This window comes from Sphaerodactylus townsendi, linkage group LG11, assembly GCF_021028975.2.
Source record: "Sphaerodactylus townsendi isolate TG3544 linkage group LG11, MPM_Stown_v2.3, whole genome shotgun sequence".
NCBI lineage: Eukaryota > Metazoa > Chordata > Lepidosauria > Squamata > Sphaerodactylidae > Sphaerodactylus > Sphaerodactylus townsendi.
The window spans coordinates 43,711,249-43,731,355 of NC_059435.1; the positions used below are offsets into that span (position 1 = coordinate 43,711,249).

General features: G+C 43.2%; 1 pseudogene; it reads right to left on the reverse strand.

Annotated features, from left to right (window-relative positions):
* Positions 1-11,521: 11,521 nt before the first annotated feature.
* Positions 11,522-11,956, reverse strand: LOC125441244 (annotated as a pseudogene).
* Between the last annotated feature and the right edge of the window lie 8,151 nt (positions 11,957-20,107).

Here is a 20,107-nt window from a genome sequence, read left to right on the forward strand (position 1 = left end):
GGTTCATTGGCTCCAATCCAGCAAGTATCCATTCCACTTAAATCAAGATAACTGACAAAATCATGAAAGTAAAAGAAAAGTAATTAGTTACTATCCAAAATACCAAAGATTCATCCCTGGCTAGTCATAATTTCTAGCATTGGCCATCAATATCCTTTTCAGCCTCAGTTAGACATTAGGGTCACAAATAGAGGCAGTGCTTAGGAGCAAGTCTTGATCCTACTCAAATACTGTGGCTGCAATCCTAACAAATTTTCCAGGCAGTAAGCCCCATTGAATGACATGGGACCTACTTTTCAGTAACCTGTTTAGGATGCTTCCTAAGACTCATTGTTTGATGGATGCAATTCAATCATCCTCCATAAATAAGCAATGGCAGAATGTATTGCTGCTCATGCATGACTGGCTTGGAGCATGGAACATGTTGTCAGAATTCCAGAGATGCCCACAGGTTCAAAAAGTTTGGGGACCTTAGTATAAGTAAATACAGCCAACAGGGTGGGACACCCAATAAGCAACTCAGTGGGATTAGGACTACAGAAATCCAAAACCAAGCAGAAATCTGAGACAAAGCTGAAGCAAAGCAGAAGGATTAATACAAGTTAAACAATGCAGAAGTTGCATAGTAGGACAATACAGACAGCAACAGATAGTACATACTATACACAGATAGTACATACAGATTCTATGCACAGTGCTATAATCCACAATGTTTGTTTCCTATCTTCAAAGCATCCTTCTGAATTATTTTGTTATAGTATAGCTTTCTTACCTGTGTAAGGATACCCTCCTGAATCATTCAGTTTTGCACAGTTTGCAGAATGCCCAGAATGGGAGTCTTCCTGACACCTCCAGGCAAGGTATGTTGTGGGAGCCACAACAGAGCGTCCAAGCAGTTGTGTTCAATACAAGAAATTCCTGTGCAAAAAAGGCTGATCCCAGGCTGGCTTATAGAATGCTATAATCTTATTCAATTAAGAACCCAGTGGATTGCCATGTAGTCTCTTTGGGTTTTTAATTGAAAAAGATTATAGCATAGTGTAAGTCAGCCTGGTATCCTTGTTTTTGCACAGGAATTTCTTGTACTACGTATGAAATACCATATCCTCGCCCACCCCTTTCTTCTTGATGTAGCATTCAGGGCACATCATTACGGATTCAGTCAAAACACATAATTCTGAATATTTAGAACAACTGCTAGGAATTATTTTGACATCCTTAAGTAGCAAATTTCAGGGCCATGTTCTTCATTCTCCACAAGTGTAAAAGACGTATTTTGCTCTATTTATTTCAAAGTGTTTTCCAAGTACAAATCTTCCACTCCCTAAAATATTGTTAAAGGAAAATATAATAATCAATAACATTAATCAAAACTAATACACACTAGCCAGAAATACATTGTTCAGATTTTTACTAATCTCTCATATACTCACAAGGCAAAATTACTGAGTCTACAGTGCCTGGAGGAGGTGTTTCTGTTTGTTTGCTTGCTTGCTTTTTTGCTGTCAAATCACAGCTGACTTGTGGTGACCCCATAGTGTTTTCAAGGCAAGAGATAGGAACAGAGGTGGTTTGCCATTGCCTGTGTCTACATCATGACCCTTGGGGGTCTTCCATCCAAATACTAGCCAGGGTCAGGACTGAGGGTATGTGACTGGCATAAGGTCAGCCAGCAAGCTTCCATGCTGCAGGTAATGATAGTTCAGCACCTTAACCACTACACCATGCTGGCTCTCGTGGAAGAGCTTTTGCCAGTGATATTTTATGCACAATGATCAGGAATGCATGGGGGGTTGCAAAAACTGTTCCTGTTTGGCCTGGCTTCATTGATAGAGTTTGTACTATGTGCACGTGCCAGTCTATATAGAACACGCTGGGTCCAAGTGCTTAGCAAAAGTGTTGCACAGCTGTTGGTCCCAGCGTGTTCTGTATAGACAGGCACTTGCACATAGTACAAACTCTATCAATTATGGAATTGATGGAAAATGGGAATTATGGAAAATGGTTTCCTACTTGCTTCAAGGTTGCAAACAAAAATCCATTTGGTCATTCATCAGCATTACAGCTAATGATCAACACAAGATCCCCAGAAAGGGATGAAATACCTGGTTAGGAAGTTGTTCCTTAACAAGGCTAGCTAATTTTGCCAATAAGTCAGTTTATTTTGCTGATTTATGATCACTTAGATTGAACTGCAGGGGATAGAGGATAATTAATTCCTTTATTGAATCTCACCACCGCATTGTGAGTCACATCCTCGCTGGCTACTTCCCATGTGTTAGAATGTATCTTGATCTCTATTTTTAGTCATTGCCTAACATTATGTCTATGTAGTAAAACCTAATGAATAAGCAGATTTATGACAAGTTTGTGGTGGTGCTACATAAACTGAAGTCCACAGACCATTAAAGTTCTGTGCATTTTTTTTAATCATCTCAGAAGTAGATTTAAGACCCAGTCCTCCAGAATGTTCTCTGGTATTTCTTTTCCCATTCTGAGGGAGAGTCCTGTACGGAGGGATTTTTTAATAGAGTGTATCCACTGGTTTTTAAATGGTAATGATGATCAAAATGATCTGGCTAGAATTTTAATTTCTGCATTCCTGAACTATCACATAGTGCTTACATGGAGCATACAAATTTTGTATGACCAAAACTTTTGATGCTTATATAGCTATTATAATGTCTTGACATCACTGTGCAATGAAATTACATCACTGTATCATAAACTTGTGTCCCATCATATGTCATGGCATTGGACATTCTCCCATTGCCAATCTGTGGGTTTTTAATGGTGGTTTCAAGTCCTATTGGTCCAGACCTGTGACTCACCCCAAGGCAGAATACAGCCCATCTACAAAGTATAACACTCTTCTAAGAGTTCTGTCAGTGTCTTGATTTTGCCTTGGACTACAAAAAAATGGAATTATCAAGCATATGAAGTAGGGTTCCCAACTACAGACTGGGGCATTCCTGGAGATTTGGAGGAGGTGCCTGTGAAGGATTTCAACTAGACTCTATGGCATACCATAAAATCTGGTCACTGAAGCTGCCACTTGTAATTCTGGCAAAACTCCAAGCCCCACTTGGAGGTTGGCTACCCCACAATCTATGACCTTCAGTGTGGTAGAAAAGTTGTGCAGAGCAGCTTTCAAGAAGTTGTACTTAGCTAAACTCTAACGACGAGTAATGCAGTCCTAAACAGAGTGACACTCTTCTAAGCCCAAAAGGTATAACTCCATTTAGGATTGCACTGTTATTAAGGGCAAAAGTATATTTTAGGACCGGAGTTATAAGAATATTGACCCCTTAATCAAAGTGGCACAGTAGTATGTGATCCATATCATTTTAAAAACAATAAAAGCAAGGTGTTCGAAACAGATTGTTAATAAATTCATGTTTGTTAAACTACTTTTATCATTGTTAGTCCAGGCAATGGCTTGACTTAGTAATCGCCTTTTAATGAGTCACCAAATGGTGAGGAACACATTCTTGCCATGAAGCAGAAAGGAGAACATTGTTAGTACTCCAGGATTCCCACAGACTTCTTATGCAACTACAGAAATGTGCACAGATGTCTCATACCCAGTTGCTGAGGTGGTTTTCCTGTAAAACAAAGCATGGTCAAAAAAACACTGTGCAGATGCTTCCCAATCAAAGCTCTCTGTCTTTACAAGTTAACTTTACTGCCTGATTTTGAAGTTTTCATTTTCGATGCCAGACAGGTTCAAACAGAATGTCTGGTTTCATTTCATCAAGCCTAATCCATACATAACATCCTTTCCCACTATTTACTAGACTGCAGCTATCAAATAAAGATATGATGTCTGTGTTTGGGTTAGTTAGTTAAAGTTCTAATGAGCATGATGTAATCACTATAATCAAGCAAAGCTTGTCTATCTTTGGATTTAGACCTCTTTGCCATCAGCCCAAGATACATTCACTTGCCTTGTCATTAAGCTAACCACAATTCTGCCTAATTTTCAATTAGCAGCAAGCCAGCTGTATAAAGCTGTGTGGCCCTCATTTAAAGTTCATTTCATGGCATGCTTTGTTCTTTCATAAGTTTACTAATATTTACATAAGCATCCTCAATTTTCAGCAAAGGCCTTGGTAAACTGAACTTTCCCTATTCTTTCTTCCCTCTTGAAAGCTACTCATTAACGCCATTGCCTTGTTTCAAGAAGGCATTCTGGAAGGAGTTTCCCAGAAAGAGCTAAATCCAGATCAATACAGGTAAAAGGTTCATTCAACATGCCTTTCCCATCTACCTCCCCCTGTATTGTATCTCTGTGTCAAAATAAAACTGGCATTTTTGGGGGGAGGAAATTATTCTTTTCTTAATAATCCTGAAAAAATATGGAAATGCATAAATTAACTGAAGTTCACTGCAAGCAACACAATGAATTTATGGCAGGGGAGATATCCATATGTTGTCATTTTGTTTCACTGTTTGAAATTCAGATTTATGAATAGTCTCTAGATTCTGCATGGGTAGGTTCTGGAAACTGTGGAATATAAATAAATAAACACTGCAGAGGCCTTTGCTTCTTGTGTTTTGGTGTTCCAGTTCTCCAAGCTATGTCCCTTCAGGTTGTTCTTCTGCAGCTTCTTCCATTTTCATGGTGCAACTGTGGAAGCCCTAGTAAACATTATATTACAATTATTTCAGAAAGCAAGTACAACTTAACAGGCAATCACAATCTTATTGAAAATGTAAGTCCATCCGTTCACAAAGCTAATTATTAATCATTCATCAGCTCAAATACATCTCTTTTTAATGAGTCCTCCATTAAAAAACAAACATTATATCTAGAGGACCACAGGTTCCATCCATGTGTTCTGGGAGTTATTAACATAGAACAACAATAAATCCAGGAGAAAACACAGAAAACGTAAATTCATTTTTTTAACAAAGTGAAGCGAAATAGCTATCCAATATAAATGATTTCCTCAAATATGAACAGGGAATGGGCTTTTCAATCTGTGTTGGACATCCCACTGAAAATAGTTCTTCACAAAGACTCTTGAATTTAAATGCTTGTCCAAATGTACATCCTATTGAAAATAAATCAACATCTGAATTTGGATACGAAGCTGAGAACTTCCACTGCGACAGCCATTCAGATGCATGTTGGAAAAAACATTGCCCATATGCATGCTGCTATTGCTAAATAGATATAATTGGATTGAGATGAGGAAGAGTGATCTGGTTAACTTGCCAATGATGTCATATTCCACCATTTTGATTAAGATATATATCTTCTAGTGTGGGCTGAAAGCTATCCGAATAAATTGGTTCTACACCCTTTCTCCAAATTTGCTTTTGGAGTAGGGAGCAGGGATTTGCAAGGTATAAAAAGATAGCCATCACAAATTTTATTTTATTCACTGGAATATGGAGCTAAGCCTTTCCTTGTTTTGGTGACTAAGGGAGCAACCCTCAGTTCACTTATGGGTGGATACTGAAATCCATCAGATTACTTGAAACCAAGCAGTCTAGCACATGACTGCAATAGCAGCTGCAGACCATGCTGCGGACCATGGACATATTGGCAGAATCCAGCTAATTTGATATTTCAATAGTTTGTTAGCTGCAAACGTTTTAGAAATTGTACCAAGTGGTTGCTGCTTGCGGGTGCTATGTTCCATCAATTTCTTCCATGCAGCTATATTATTTGTTTTACAAGTGGCATAATCACTATTATCATCACTACATCTATTAGTAAAAGAGGTGGCTTGTGCCAGTCAAAGAAGCAGCATAAAGCATCTCTCACAGAGAAGATAGTGGATTCTACATATGCTCCAGGCAGGTAGAAAAATCTGATTTTGTAAAGAATCCCTTTTTCTACCAATGACCTGATGAGGACTGAGCGTGCTCTGAGAGGTAAATAGTGAGAATCAATTAAAGGAAAAAAGAGAGGGAAAATTAAATGAGTTGATCTCCTGAAAGTTTCTAGAATTTTAGAGGAGAAAATCTTTGGCAGGAGATTTCCAAACAATTCTTCCTTCCAGCAGTTTCCTGATTCTTCTCTTAATAGGCAAATGAGTAGTCATTATGCACCTATCATGAAGGAAGAAAAAAATAGTTCACTCATCAGCACAAGGGAGCTTGACATATTTGGAAGAAGGCCTGGGTATACAGGAAGATATTAATTCTCATGTTGAGATAAATATGTATCACTACCTGAATGTATATTTCCCAAATGTATCAAATAGCAGCTGCATGAGGCCATTTCAGAATGGGAACAAGGCAAGGAGGGGAAAGTGAACCTCCACCCCATAGTACTAATCTGTTTGAATCCTTCACTCACTCTGTTGAACTCCCTTCCTCCATAGAGTTGCCAGCTCTGTGTTGGGAAATACCTGGAGGGTTTTTTGTGGGGGAGGAGCCTAAGGAGGCCAAGGTTGTGGGAGGGGAAGGACTTCAGTGGGTTATAATTCCATAGAATCTACCTTCTGAGGTGGCCATTTTCTCCAAATGAAGTGATCTCAGTCACCTGGAAACACCAGGAGGTCTCCAGCCATCACCTGGAGGTTGGCAACACCCAACATGGAGATATTTTAGCAAAAAAGAGAAAATATAGATTGCCCTCCAAAGCTGTCTTTTTCATTTCTACCACAAGAAACTGATTTCTGCACTCTGGAAATTAGTTGTAATTCTAGAACTCCAGGCCCCATCTGGAAGATGACAAACCTAATACTACCTGAATGATAGATAACAGAAAGAAAAAGCTTCAACCAAAACTACAGTAGGTTGTTAATGCACCATATAGAATGCAAGTATTCCATCATCATCCCAAAGGGAAAAACAAAGATGAATTCTGCACAGCAAAAGTTAAATGTCTTGAGGAGGTTTATAGAAGCATTTTGGGGGGAAAGTTCGCACAGTACTCTTCCCCAAAATGACTTCAAAATGTTCTATTTCTCTCAACCCGTGTTGTTTGAAAATCACTAAACCAGCAATCTTTCCCCCCAAAACCAGACTGAAGATGTTTCCTGCCTGCTGAGCAAACAATAGCAGGCAGAAAATGCTTTATTTCTCCCACCCAAACTTTTTACTTTCACTTGTGTGCTGCAGCAGATTCTCCATGAAGATTCCCATAGAGGTTTCTTCTGCACCTCATCCACGCATGATTTCAGTTTAAAAAGTAGATGAATAAAGTTTGTTTTGCCTAACAATCCCATGCACGTGTTGTTTTTTCCTTTATTTGTTTTGAAGGGGATGTCTACAAACAGCAGCTTTGCAGATATCGCCCTCAAAACAAAAAAAGGAAAAATGACATGCACATGGAATTTCTAGGCAAAACAAACTTTATTCATCTACTTTTTACATGAAAATCACACCCGGATGAGCTGCAAGCAGAGGAGACTTCCATGGCAAACCTTTGCCAAATGATGGGGGCATGGAGAATTTCTGCAGCAGCACACAAAATGGTGGGCACAGTTGTGAAACTGACAAGGGGCCTTTCCCCACTTACCGTAAGCCCCGCGCTACTTGAGGAGAGTAGCGCGGGGTTCCTCCTCCCTCCCCACGGCAGGAGCGGCCACAGCGCAGCCGCCCCGACGCTGCCGCTGTCGCGCCCCCTTAGCGCGCGGCATCCCAGGCGCTCTCCCGAACGGCGCCTTTTGACGACCCCACACAGAGCGCGGGGTCGTGGGGACGCCTGGGCGCGTGCCTGGGATGCCACGCGCTGAGACCAGCACGGCATAGGGGGGATGGAAGGGAGTGGGGAAAGGCCCATCAGCTCCATACAGGTGGGAAAAAAGATCTATTTTGACTGGCAATGCTTGTATTCTCCTGTGCTGTGGGAACACAAATGGCCAAAACAGATCTTTTTAAGATGTCTGCAGGACATTTTATTTCTGCTGTGCAGAAATCACCAGAGAGCCATATACATTTCAGACCCAGGTTAAAAGATAAGTTGGCAAGCATTGGCATTGTACAATGTGAATATGGTATCAATGCTTGCCTACATGTCTTTTAACCTTTTAAAGGGCAACACACACTTTCAGCCTTGATACAAAAGTACCACATTTTCCAAGATTCTGGTTCACATGTACTGAAGCTGAAAATACACACATTGTACAATTTATGCCAATTCCCAATATTCCACTATTTTCTACTGGGACCTAGAAACAGAACTTTGGGACAGAGCTATGCTGAGAGGAGCAGGTTGGAGCTTCAATGGCTGTAATCACCAAGAGTGTGAGTTTATACCTCAGGCCATTTCTGCATGGCCACGCTTGGGGGGTGCGTCAGCTTATATGACGCTGATGCACCCCCACGGGATCGTTCGCACGAACAGTCCCAGTAGGGGCGGGGAAGATGGCACAGCCTGTGCAGCGCCTGCGCTGTTGCCCAAATGCCTTACCATCCCTCCGACCTTCTGGCACATCACCCAGGCCAGGGGACACGCCCCCTGCCCTGCGCAACAGCGCTGGAGTCGCAGGGTAGGGGGGCATGTCCCCTGGCCTGGGCGGTGCGCCGGAAGGTCGAAGGGACGGTAAGGCATTCGGGAAAGGGGGGAAATGGCGCCTTCCAGCCACTGCTGTTCGTGCCGCTCGGGGGTTGCAAGGCCGCTGCTGCTGTGATGCAGTGGTGGCAGCTGTATGAACCCCTCCCCAGGGACACTGTTTTTAGCGTCCCTGAGATGCCGTATTCTGCCCGTGCAGAAACAGCCTCAGTCCAAGCTGGGTGTTCGTTGTGCCTGTTAGTGTAGATGGCAATCTGGCTGCATAAAAACCTTGCAGAAAGCACAAGCTGGCCGTCGTAATGACTTGATAAATAATAACAACAGAACTTATTCACTGAAGAATTTGTCTCGTGTATAGCTAGCTGCCAGCTAACCTGCTATAAGTGAATGTGCTCATTTGGTTTTAGAATTGCTACACAGCAAACATTAGCTATATTTTGAAAGAGAAACTAGGAAAGATTTTCTAATTCTCTCGGTGTTAAACCCAAGAGGTTTTTTTTCCCCCTAAACCATTCAAATGTTGAAACAATAACTGTGATGTTTATGAAGAATGGTAACTGTTGAATGAATGTAAAAATAGAAAAGGGTCGTGTTCAAAATCAAAACTTTTTCACCCCTGGTTCTTATTTTAGAAGATGACTACACAAAGCCAACCGACAGAGTTGGGCTTGCATTTTGCATTTTATTGGAGTTTGGGGAAACTTTATATGCTGTCTCTGGAAAAATCAGAAAGGGAAGTGGTTGCACAGAATCCACATAATAATGTATGGGAAAGCCAAGTTGAATTTACAAGAGAATATGGACCGACCTGGTAAATCAAAGTGCGACCAGATCACATGATTCCCAATTAAGAACAGCAAGGTGCTCTTCCTTCGGGCTGAAGCCTTGGCTCCTTTTCTTTTATTAACATTTCATTCTTGCTTGGGCATGAAATTACTTTTGCTCGGCTACCAGTGCAAAATGTATGTGATTTATTCTTTAAAGGCCCCTCTCACATATGCCTGTTGCTGCCTTGTATTAAAAAAGCAAATAAATAAAACAGGCGTTTTTTAAAAAAACTGGAGTGTTTTGTTTAGCTAGGAAATAATATTTTACAGCTGACTATTATAAGACACCAAGTCTTTGATAAAAACTGAAGTTTCTGCGGCTGAGTTTGGACGCTCATTTTAAATCCACGGATACTCGATGTGCTCTAGACTGTGTTCCAATTTTCCAGCTGTGACTCCCAGTAAAGGATGTTTATAGACAACCACTGACAGAAAGGATTTTGTTTGAAAGTCTTTTCGGTTGCATTCCAAAATGCCAGATATCACACATGTCAGCATTGTGTCAGACCACGTGATGGGGCAGCCTTGGGCTGAATAGTGCTGCTCAGCAAAACATACAGCCTTATAAAGCCAAAAGGAATGGTAACTTTGTCTACAAAGTCTCAGCCTGCAAACATGCTTTGCCCTAAACCTAACAATTTTGGTTTTTAAAAACTTCTCAATTTAATTACAGAATGGTGATTTTGAAGGAGAATGACCAAGAACATTTAGACTATTCACACTAAGAATGTACATGAGGGAAGGACGGTTTCACAAACTCTGTACAGAGGAGTGGATCATTACTACCATCGGAAATACTTATTTCACTGGTGTTAAAAAGGAACAAATTCCTATACTGTGTAGCAATTCCAAAACAATGCTTTTGATATTTGTATCCCTGCCCTTTCTGTAAATGGGCTAGAGTTATCCCTATTTATTCTAGCAACCTAGTGAAGTAGAGTGGTATGACAGAACAACTCAGCTCAAACATAACATGAAACCACGGCTTATTTTGATGATGGTTAGTTTGGCCATTTCCGCACGGCCACCTCGCGCCCCCACGCCGGCAAGAGTTCTGGCGGCGTGGGGGCGGAAGCCCGCTCGCACGCAAGTGTGCGAGCAGGCCAAGCAGAGGTCGCCGCAGGAGAGGCGGCTCCGCACGGAGCCGCCTCTTCCCGCTCCTCCGTCCGACTCACGATGTCCTCGTCGTCGCCTGCTGGCCGTCTAAGCCTCGCCCACGCTGCCCTCCGACCCTGGAGGTCGGAGGACAGTGTGGCGAGAACTCAACGCCCAGCAGGCGACGGCGACATCGTCGGACGAGGAGCGCTTTTCGAGGATCGGCGGTTACGCGTTCGGCGCCGCCGGGAAGATGCTTCCTCCCCAACAACAACTCTTTAAAGGGTTGTTGTTGGGGAGGAAGCGTCTTCCCGGCGGCACGGTGTGAACCGCGCCGCCGGGAAGACGCTGTCTCCCTCCTCCTCCGTCCCTCCGTCCCTCCTCCCTCCCTAAACAAGGGTTGTTGTTTAGGGCGGCCTGACACCGCCCTGGGGGAAGGGAAGCGGAGTCAGGTCGCCCTGGGGGAAGGGAAGGGAAGCGGAGTCAGGTCGCCGCTGCTGCGTTGCAGCAGCGGCGCCTGTGCGAACGGCGGCCTGGGGGCGGCGTTTTTACCACCCCCAGGCCGTCGTTTATGGGCCGTGCGGAAACGGCCTTTGTGAAGCCAGGATCTGATTTCCACATGATCATTCAAATTCCAGTTTGTTTCAACAAAAGCTGATTTCATCACTTTTGCTCTTTTTTCTGCCTTCCCATTTACAGACTTTGCTAGTGCCCCAAAATGCATCAGGGGAGTGTCAGGGTTAAGCCTTGTTTGTATATCACATGAAGCCATAAATCAACTTCACACCATAGTTTCAGATTCTGCTTTGACTTACCCAACCAAGCTTTGTGGGTGATGTGTCCTGGGTTCAAGTGCATTAATCATAGTTAGGCACTTTCTTTACTCTTAAACATGGCGGCAGGTCAACAAACAAAAGCAAACAATACTGTGTACATATATGTAAAAAGTAAAAAAAACCCAAGCCATAGATAACATATTCACGTTCAGTGGACATAGTAACACTTCTTTCAGATTTTTTTTCTTGTTGGGTTTACTTCTTTGTTAAATTCCATTTTTTATTTTTCTAATTCGTGGACACTCCTTGTCCCAAAAACTCCATTCTCAGCAGCCTCACTTGGCCTTTCATTCACGCTTCCTCAAGATGGCATAAATCCACCACTGAGGTGGGCCAGTGGGAATGCCATCCAAACCAGGATGTAGGTGAAGCCAAAGAAGAGGTTCTCTAAATGTTGATGCCACTCTGTGTGTCTGGCTGTTTGGATGGCAGCACTACCAATTACACAAAGGCCCGCAAAGTTCTAGAAAATGTGAGTAAGGTAGAACCGTCCACTCTTAGTGACAGTTAAGAGCTTACAGGATCATCAAAGCTTGGACAGACTGCAGCTATTCGTTTGGGGAGGACAGTGTGCAGTGAACATTTCTGGGGCTGATCCTGCCATGCAATTTTGCCAAAGATCAGTCAGTGCTAGTAAGCCATTCACTGATGGTTATAGACACAAAGAGAAGGACAAGAACTGACATGTGCAATACAGTGATCCCCAGCAGCAAAAGGAGCATTTTGGCAGATCTAGGCCTGGTAGTTCTGCCACAGTTCATTCTTCTTTCCACCATCTGTTCCCCCAAATAGTAATCAGCTCTGGAAAGACTATGGGTCTGATCCAATGTGGGTGCCTGTGCATCTTTGTTTGAAAACCTACTGAGCCTGGACTAATCATAGGTCCATTCTGCACAGCACAAATAAAACTTCCTGAGGACAGAAAAAAAGGTGTCTCGGGGAGGAACTCTGCACAGTCTTTTCCCCCAAGACATCCTCAGGATGCCTTATTTCAGCTCGAGCCATCTAAAATGTGGACTTTTTTGTGAAGTCATCTGCCAGTCATCTCCTGCAAGCTATGTGGAGCTCAGGAGATGTCTTGTTTTCCCCCTCCCGACTGTTAAAGCCTTTTGTCACAGTTTCGTCTACTGCTGGCAGTCAACATTTTGTGCTTCAGGGATTCTCTGTGTGTGCAGCTATTTGGTGAAGGTTTTCCCTGTGGGGGCATGGTGAGAGCATCGAGGGGGCAGGGTGGAGGCATTCCAGGGCAGGGCGGATGGCGGTGTGGCAGGGGCACAGAGCGCAGGCCAGGGGCGTAACGAGGCAGCCCTGGGCAAACTGTAGCCCTGGGCAAAACCTGAGTTGGATGCCCCCCCCATGGGCGGCCACTCCACCACGACCAATTTTTTTTTGCACCAGGACATTGGTGCCTGCAGGGGGTGCATTTTTAGACATATCAGCACCAACATTTCAGCATATCATCAGGAGACTGTCCTTATGCTACTCCCCAAGTTTGGTGAGGTTTGGTTCAAGGAGTCCAAAGTTATGGACTCCCCATCCCCCATTGTTTCCAGTGGTAGCTAATAGGAGATGGGGGCTACAGTTTTGAGGGTCCATAACTTTGCCCCCCCTGAACCAAACTGCACCAAACTTGGGGGGTGCCATCACCTCCAGATGATACCCTGAAATTTTGGTACCGATACATCCAAAAATGCACCCCCTGCAGGAACATCCTAGAAATATGCCCAAGAATCTTTGTTCTGCATTGAGTTTTCTGCATTGCTGTCAATGGGGGTTGCAGGCTGTGGGGGGCACATTTCTGAAGGTACAGTCTCAAAGCTTTCAGGATCTCATCAGGAGACTGCCCTAATGGTACCCCCAAGTTTGGTGCAGTTTGGTTCAGGGAGGCCAAAGTTATGGACCCTCAAAACTGTAGCCCCCATCTCCTATTAGCTCCCATTGGAAACAATGGGGGATAGGGGCACCCCCTTTGGGAGTCCATAACTTTGGACTCCCTGGACCAAACCTCACCAAACTTGGGGGGTAGCATAAGGACAGTCTCCTGATGATACGCTGAAATTTTGGTGCTGCTAGCCTAAAAACTGCGCCCCCCGCAGGCAAAAAATGGAAAACCACTAAAATACCCAAAAACGAACCCAGCATTTTGATGCCCCCCACAAGGTGATGCCCTGGGCAGCTGCCCACCTTGCCCAATGGGCATTACGCCAGTGGCGCAGGCATGCCCTGGGTGCAGTTCCCCCTCGCTCCTTCCCTGCATGCATGGAGAATCCCTGCAGAACAAAATGTCTGGCACCAGCAGCAGAGGAAACTGGCAAGAGGCTTTGACAAGGGTGGGGGGAGTCTCTTTTTCCTCTGACGTCTTTTTCGTCTGTGCTGTCAGAACAAAAAATTAGGAGGTAGGGTTTTTTTAAGATGTCCCCAGGACTTTTTATTTGTGCTGTGCGTAATAGACCTTAGTTAGTTTAATTAAACTATGGGTTATGTCTGAACTGGGCCTAAGTGATTGCTGAGGGTTACCAAATGGGCATGAAGCTGGTTTTCCTAGTCCATGTTTAAAATACCATCTCTTCACCACCCAATCCACAGATGGATTGTCAGGCCATGGCTGAGGTTAGGAATACTTGAAATTAACTTCTCTTCTATTTTCGGAGGCAGGAAAAAGGCTAGCTCCGGAGGAGATCAGAAGCAAAATTCCATCATTTTATGATGTTTCTGGATGGATCTAGCACTGAAAAGCAATGCACAATCATCATAATTATGGGCTTCTATTTGAATCTTATGAAAATCAGTGGCCTTTCTGACCATCTTCCTCCAATCACAAACACAAATGAAAAACTGAAGTCAACAAAAACACATGTAATGAGCATGAGCACAATGGGGGGAAAATATACTTATACTGAAATCTCTTGCTTCAGAATTAGCCTGAAGACACAGATTTACACGGGAGAAAGAAAAGATGAAGTCTTGCAGCTGTATACTGAGTTTTAAATAGCAGGATTTCCTCATTTCCAGTTTTAAAAAGTTAAACAGCATGATGTTTGAAGCCAAATATATTGAAGGAAATAGAGAGAAAAATAGTATTTTATGTCTGAGACTGACCAAAACTTAGCTGTACTTTGAGGGGCTTTCCAAATAACAACGATTCTGTGAGGATTGGCTATACCAGGGGTAGGGAACCTTTAACACTCAAAGAGCCATTTGGACCCATTTTCCACGGGAAAAGAAAACACTTGGAGCCGCAAATAATTTTTGACATTTAAAATAAAGATAACACTGTATATATTGGGGTTTTTTACCTTTTACTCAGCTCATTCTGAGAAGCGCATGGATGCGTCCGCCCTGCTGCCTGCAGGGCGGGCAAGGACTCAGATGAGACCAGCTGGCTCCGATTCCTTGCCCGACGCCCGAGGCTTACCCGCCCTGTTCAAATGGGGCAGGGGAAGAGGGAAGCCAGTCACGAGCGCGAGCCCAAAGACCGGCAGCGCGGGCAGTTGGTGCGCCTGCTCTGCTGCCTGCAGGGCAGGCAAGGATGAAGCTGGTGGCTCGGCTCATGGAGCCGCAGTGCAAGGGCAGAAGAGCCGCATGCAGCTCTTGAGCAGCAGGTTCCCTACCCCTGGGCTATACAGTATTTTTGAGACAGACGGCTAAATCACTGCAAATAGAGGTGGCCTAAACAGTTGTCATCCACTTTGTTTTTATTTGGATGTGACCTAAGTCAACATTAGATGTTTCCTTTATTAAGAACCCTTATTTCCTTCTTTACTAACGATCCCATGAATGTTTGCCACAATATCCTAAAATGGCCACTTCTAGCACCCCATCTTGTAATAGCAGGATATGGTTGCCTCTGGAGTTTAGTTCAAAGAATTTGTAAATTCCCACTAGATTTCCAAGCCCTTATTTAGGCACAATGGTTTTTGTGGAGCTCTTTTTGGCAGCGAAAAGTGCTTTAAGGCCAAATCAGCACTGGAATGCTATGGAAATATAACATTTGTGGCAGCCAATTTACAGAGCGGAATCTTAAAATGCATTTTCAGCCTCATAAATAAAACAAAGTGCCTCTCATTTGTATGTCTGCAGTTTTAGAAGCTGACCACCTGAATAACTATCCAGCCAGCAGTGGCTTCCCAAAGAAGATGGACTGTCCATTATTATAGAGAACACATATAATTATGGGCAGCAAATTTGTTTTGACAACACTGCCTGTCAACTGGCATTGGTAAGCCTTCTTCAGAATCTCAGACAATCTCCACAACTCATTGACATTCTTTTTGATTCTACACAATGAGATTGTGCTGTATTCCTAGGGTATAATAAGGCTGCTCAATTAGATCTGTAGGAATGCTTGGAGCACATTTGAAGAAAACAATCCAGGTTTCCAAACAAGAAAATCTCATCTATTGTCCTTCATCTCTAGAACAATGGCTTGTAAAATCCATGCAGTTTTCCCTTAATATTCAAGTTCTCTGATCCCAGGTTTACTCCTATAGCCTAACTCCTATCTGATTTATCAAAATGAGTGATGCTCAACAAGGTGTTACAATTGACAATTTGGGATATCCAGGGATGAAAGCCTGCCTGAAACAACCATTATTCCCTGAAGTAAGAATGTCATCCATAAATACTTGTAAGTGGCATTTTTCACAGGAACAACAGTTTTCTGTCCAAAATGAAACTGGTGTTCAGACTTACAAGCTAATAATGTGGCTTTGTATTTTAGGCCTTTCTTCCCATGGCAGTTTTTAAGACAAAGCCCTGCCTTTCTTGGTCAACTATCTGCTTCCCTCTAATTAAAATGGCCCTTCCCAGTGGCCTTTTAAGCAAACAAACAACCCTCCTCCCATACATTTCAGAACTGAGCAACTCACATAGCAGCTAAATTAGTGTGGAGTAATGGAGCCTGCATGAAGTACCAGTTAAAGCCCTGGACCAGAACTGGGAAGAGTTGGATTCAAATCTACAGCCTTCAGTCACTCTTACCAGGCATCCCTAGGCTAGTCTCTCTCTCTCTCTCTCTCTCTCTCTCTCCCTTTCTCTCTCTCTCTGCCTTCCATGTAACCTATTTAAGAAAAACACCAACAACATAACAACATTGACTTTACGGGGTCAGTATAAGAATGGCTGAGTTAAGTCCTTTTCCAATGTTCAGTTTAGATGATTCACTACATGTGACAGGAACACATGCTATGTATACCCTCCCAATACAGTCACCATGTGGTATGAATAGAGCAACATATGTATTTTCCCTGAGCTATATACCTTTGGTATATGTAAACAGAACCCAGTTTTGTTTTTGGTTTTTGAGAGCGGGAGATTGCATTTCTGCATACAAAGGGCTATATTCACACAATACATGCAGTATTCCCAAACTGCTGTATGAATGCTTACAATATTATTTTAGATATTCTCTTAAAGTGTTGTGTGTTGTGCATGCTTTTAACCTTTTGTTGTTGATGCCTATCTTGGCCGGCTGAAAGGAGGTTTATAATGGAAAGAGGTGAAAAAGCCACATAATCAAAATACATTTGACAGTTGGGTCCTGAGAACACAGTGGATCAGGCTTGTAAGAGCAGTGGCAATGCAGAGATTCTGGTTTTTAAAAAAATAACTCCACAATATAATTGCAATGATGTTTGGGGCAGTCTGTGAAGGACTTCTGTTCTTCTCCCAGCATATTGCTAGAACTCCCTGAATGACGGTGTTTCATTACAACAGTGTGGAAATTCATTAAGAAAAAGACTTGGTGGTCCGGAGCATGCACAGGAGGCTGGCTCAGAAGGAGTTACTTTTATGAGGAGTAAAAAATTTCTGTGTAATACAGTATTTCCCAGCCTCATTATGAAAAGAGAAGATTGGGTCTGAGTGGAAAATATAACTGCATGCTGTGTATACTCTGTGTGTGTACACATGCATACAAAAAGGTGAAAGAGGGGTTACAGTGCAATAACAACGGAGCTGAAAAAATGCTATAATGAGACACACGTTCATCCATGGGGAATTCAGGCATTTTGTACAAAACTTTCTTTTCAATATAGAGCCAGGATTGTGTGTGTGCATTTAAAAAAAAGCAACTGCAATTGAATTCTAAATATATTCCTACGTGGATATGTACAGAGAGAATATTACACTGATAATCAGAAAATATCACTGATATAGAAAAAGAAACATAATGATAAAAAAAGGTGAGCTTCAAAAGCATGCAGCCCACCCCAACTATCCGATGTGCTGCTGAGGCTCTGGCAGATATGGCTGCTCCCAACCAATTAACTCTGAAGGAGGGAGCAGTATCAAGATTTCTCCTCCACCAAAATTAATGAGGTAGCTCTTGTGGGTGGGGGTTCTCCATGTGCACACTGCAGTTCACATGTTTATGGTGGCAGACCTCCATGCATACATTGCAGTTTGCCTGTTTTTGAGGGGGGGGCATCACATGCACCTTGTTGTTCACATGTCTCTGGTGGAGGAGCTCCGAATATGCATCACAGTCCACACGTTCTCTTTAAGGCAACTGCCTTCACATGTTCCAAGTAAAAGTGAGTTGGTGCTAGGATGGTAGCAGTGCTTTGTTCATGTCTCCCTCAAACGCAGTAGCAAGGCTCTCACGGATTTCAGTGCAAGGACACTTGGGCCAATAAAAGGTCTGTGTTTTCACATACAGCTCATTCACAGAGTTCCTTACTGTACGTTTCTGCTTGGGTTTTGTTCATTGTATTTAAATCTCTCCCCCACCACCACCACCTCCACCCACCTCCAGTACTGACAGATGAAAACACGATCAACACTATGTAATACAGTTCCTTTGGGTCTCACCATCACAAAACTCTACCAGCTGGTTCTTTCACAGGCCTGAATAGTGCAGCATTTTAAAAGCCCCTGTTCTCCCTGGCAGCCACGGGACCCAAGATTTACAGACTCTTACACCTAGTATTCTTAATGCTGGCAACGGTACTGTTCCACCACCTGTTCTCCTGTGCTGTAGACACTAACAGCTAATTGTTGTTACAGCATATTTTCAGATGGCTGTTGTTCCCCCTCACCCCCCAAAAATGTTTTCCATTCACCATATGAAAAAAGAAAAACAATTACATGTGCACCTAAAAATGACCTGAAAATAATAAAGTCAACATTCTAACCTGTATGGCTGATGACAATGTTAGTTGTAGGAGAATCACCGGGCGGGGAGGGGGAGTCTTTAAAAACTACAATTGAACTAATGGCTAGAATCAAGTGTTATGCTATAATCAGTGCAATCCTCAGAAGACTTTCCTGGGAATAAGCTCAATTGACTAGAATAGGTTTCTGAGTCAGCCTATTGTCCTTCAAGCTGCTTAGGGCAGCCTACACTGCCCCCCCCCTTCCCTCCACCTATTTTATCCTCACAAGCCAGTCAGGGTAGTCAGGATACTTATTAGAAAGTAACGACAACATCAAACCCCCCCCCCCCACCCTGTGATATCTAAGGTTCAGGTGTGATCAGAGCAAACACAAGTGGAATCCATTCACTCCTGAATCATAAGATAATCAGATTGATAATGCCTTTGGGAACCAGATGATAGCTGGTGTCAAAAAGGAGAGACGATCTCAACCCAAGCTTCATCACTTATGAAAGGAATAAAACCACTGGGCTGGAAGAGCCAAAGTGGTATAGTATTTTAGCATCAGACTAGCATCTCAAAATTCCAGATTCGAATTTCCCAGTCTGCTGGCTGGGAAGTTTGCTGGCTGACCTGAGGCTAGTTACTCTCTCACAGCCCTAACCTGTATTGCAGAATTGTTGTGAGGGGAGAACAAAGAAGAATGCATGTTTCGTGACATAAATATAAACAAGTAGATAATATTGTCACACTTAACAAACCACATTTTCTAAATCCTGCTAATACACTGAGTAGCCTGTTCTTCATTATCTGGAGTCTAATTTTAAGAGTTCTGGAGCCCTCAATGGGTCAATGGGTCAATGAGTTATTAAATATTATTATTTCTATTTATTTCCCACCCTTTACAGTTGTCTCAGAGTTGTTGATTAGAATTCAGTCTGTTACAGGCAGCAATGTCTGAACAGAGCTGAGTCCACGCTGAACCAGAGTAGTAAAAATTTCCTGTCAATCATCTTGTGCTTTGTTTCAATAAAAATAATTGAAATGACATGGATGATATTTTGCTAATAAATTGGCAGTTGTTCAGAAACTACCCAGTCTTTGGCGGATTCCTCATGGGCCATATACAGTGGTGTGCGGCAGGTAAAAACGCCGATTCATCAATACTGGGGGAGTGGAGGAACAGGCTATATACTATCCTATAGCAAATGTTTTCCTTCATGGCTGCTTGTGCATAGTACTCCTTTTGTTCAGAGTGCCCAAACATCCAAGCCCTCCTCTGCGTTCTAAGTGGTATATGACATAAGTCTAGAAAGATTGTAGCCCCAAAGTCATGCACCTGAGATGTGGGTGTCCTGGCTGACATTTTTATAGTATTGACGTGCAATGGGTTTGGCTGCAAATTTGGAACCAGCCAACTGTTTTAACTAGCGGCCCAATCCGGAGCCTCTTGAGGAGACACAAGGCTGTGCCAACACATTTGACCCTTCCACTGGTGCAAGGGGCAGCCACACCGGCAAAGGGGGGAAAGGCATCAACGGACAACTGCCCCTCAGCTTCATGGTAGCAAAATCTAGAAGTGTAGGATGCCACAAACCTTGGCTGGTGACCCAATCAGGTGACAGCTGACGTTAGCTGGATTCCACCCTGGGTTTGCAGCTAGTTGTGCATTATCCCACACCCTGGACTTACATTTTCTGCCTCCCTTCACTGCCCATGGAACTCAATGGCAGTGTTCATAGGGATGCCAGAATAACATTAGCTTGGCAGCAGAAGTAG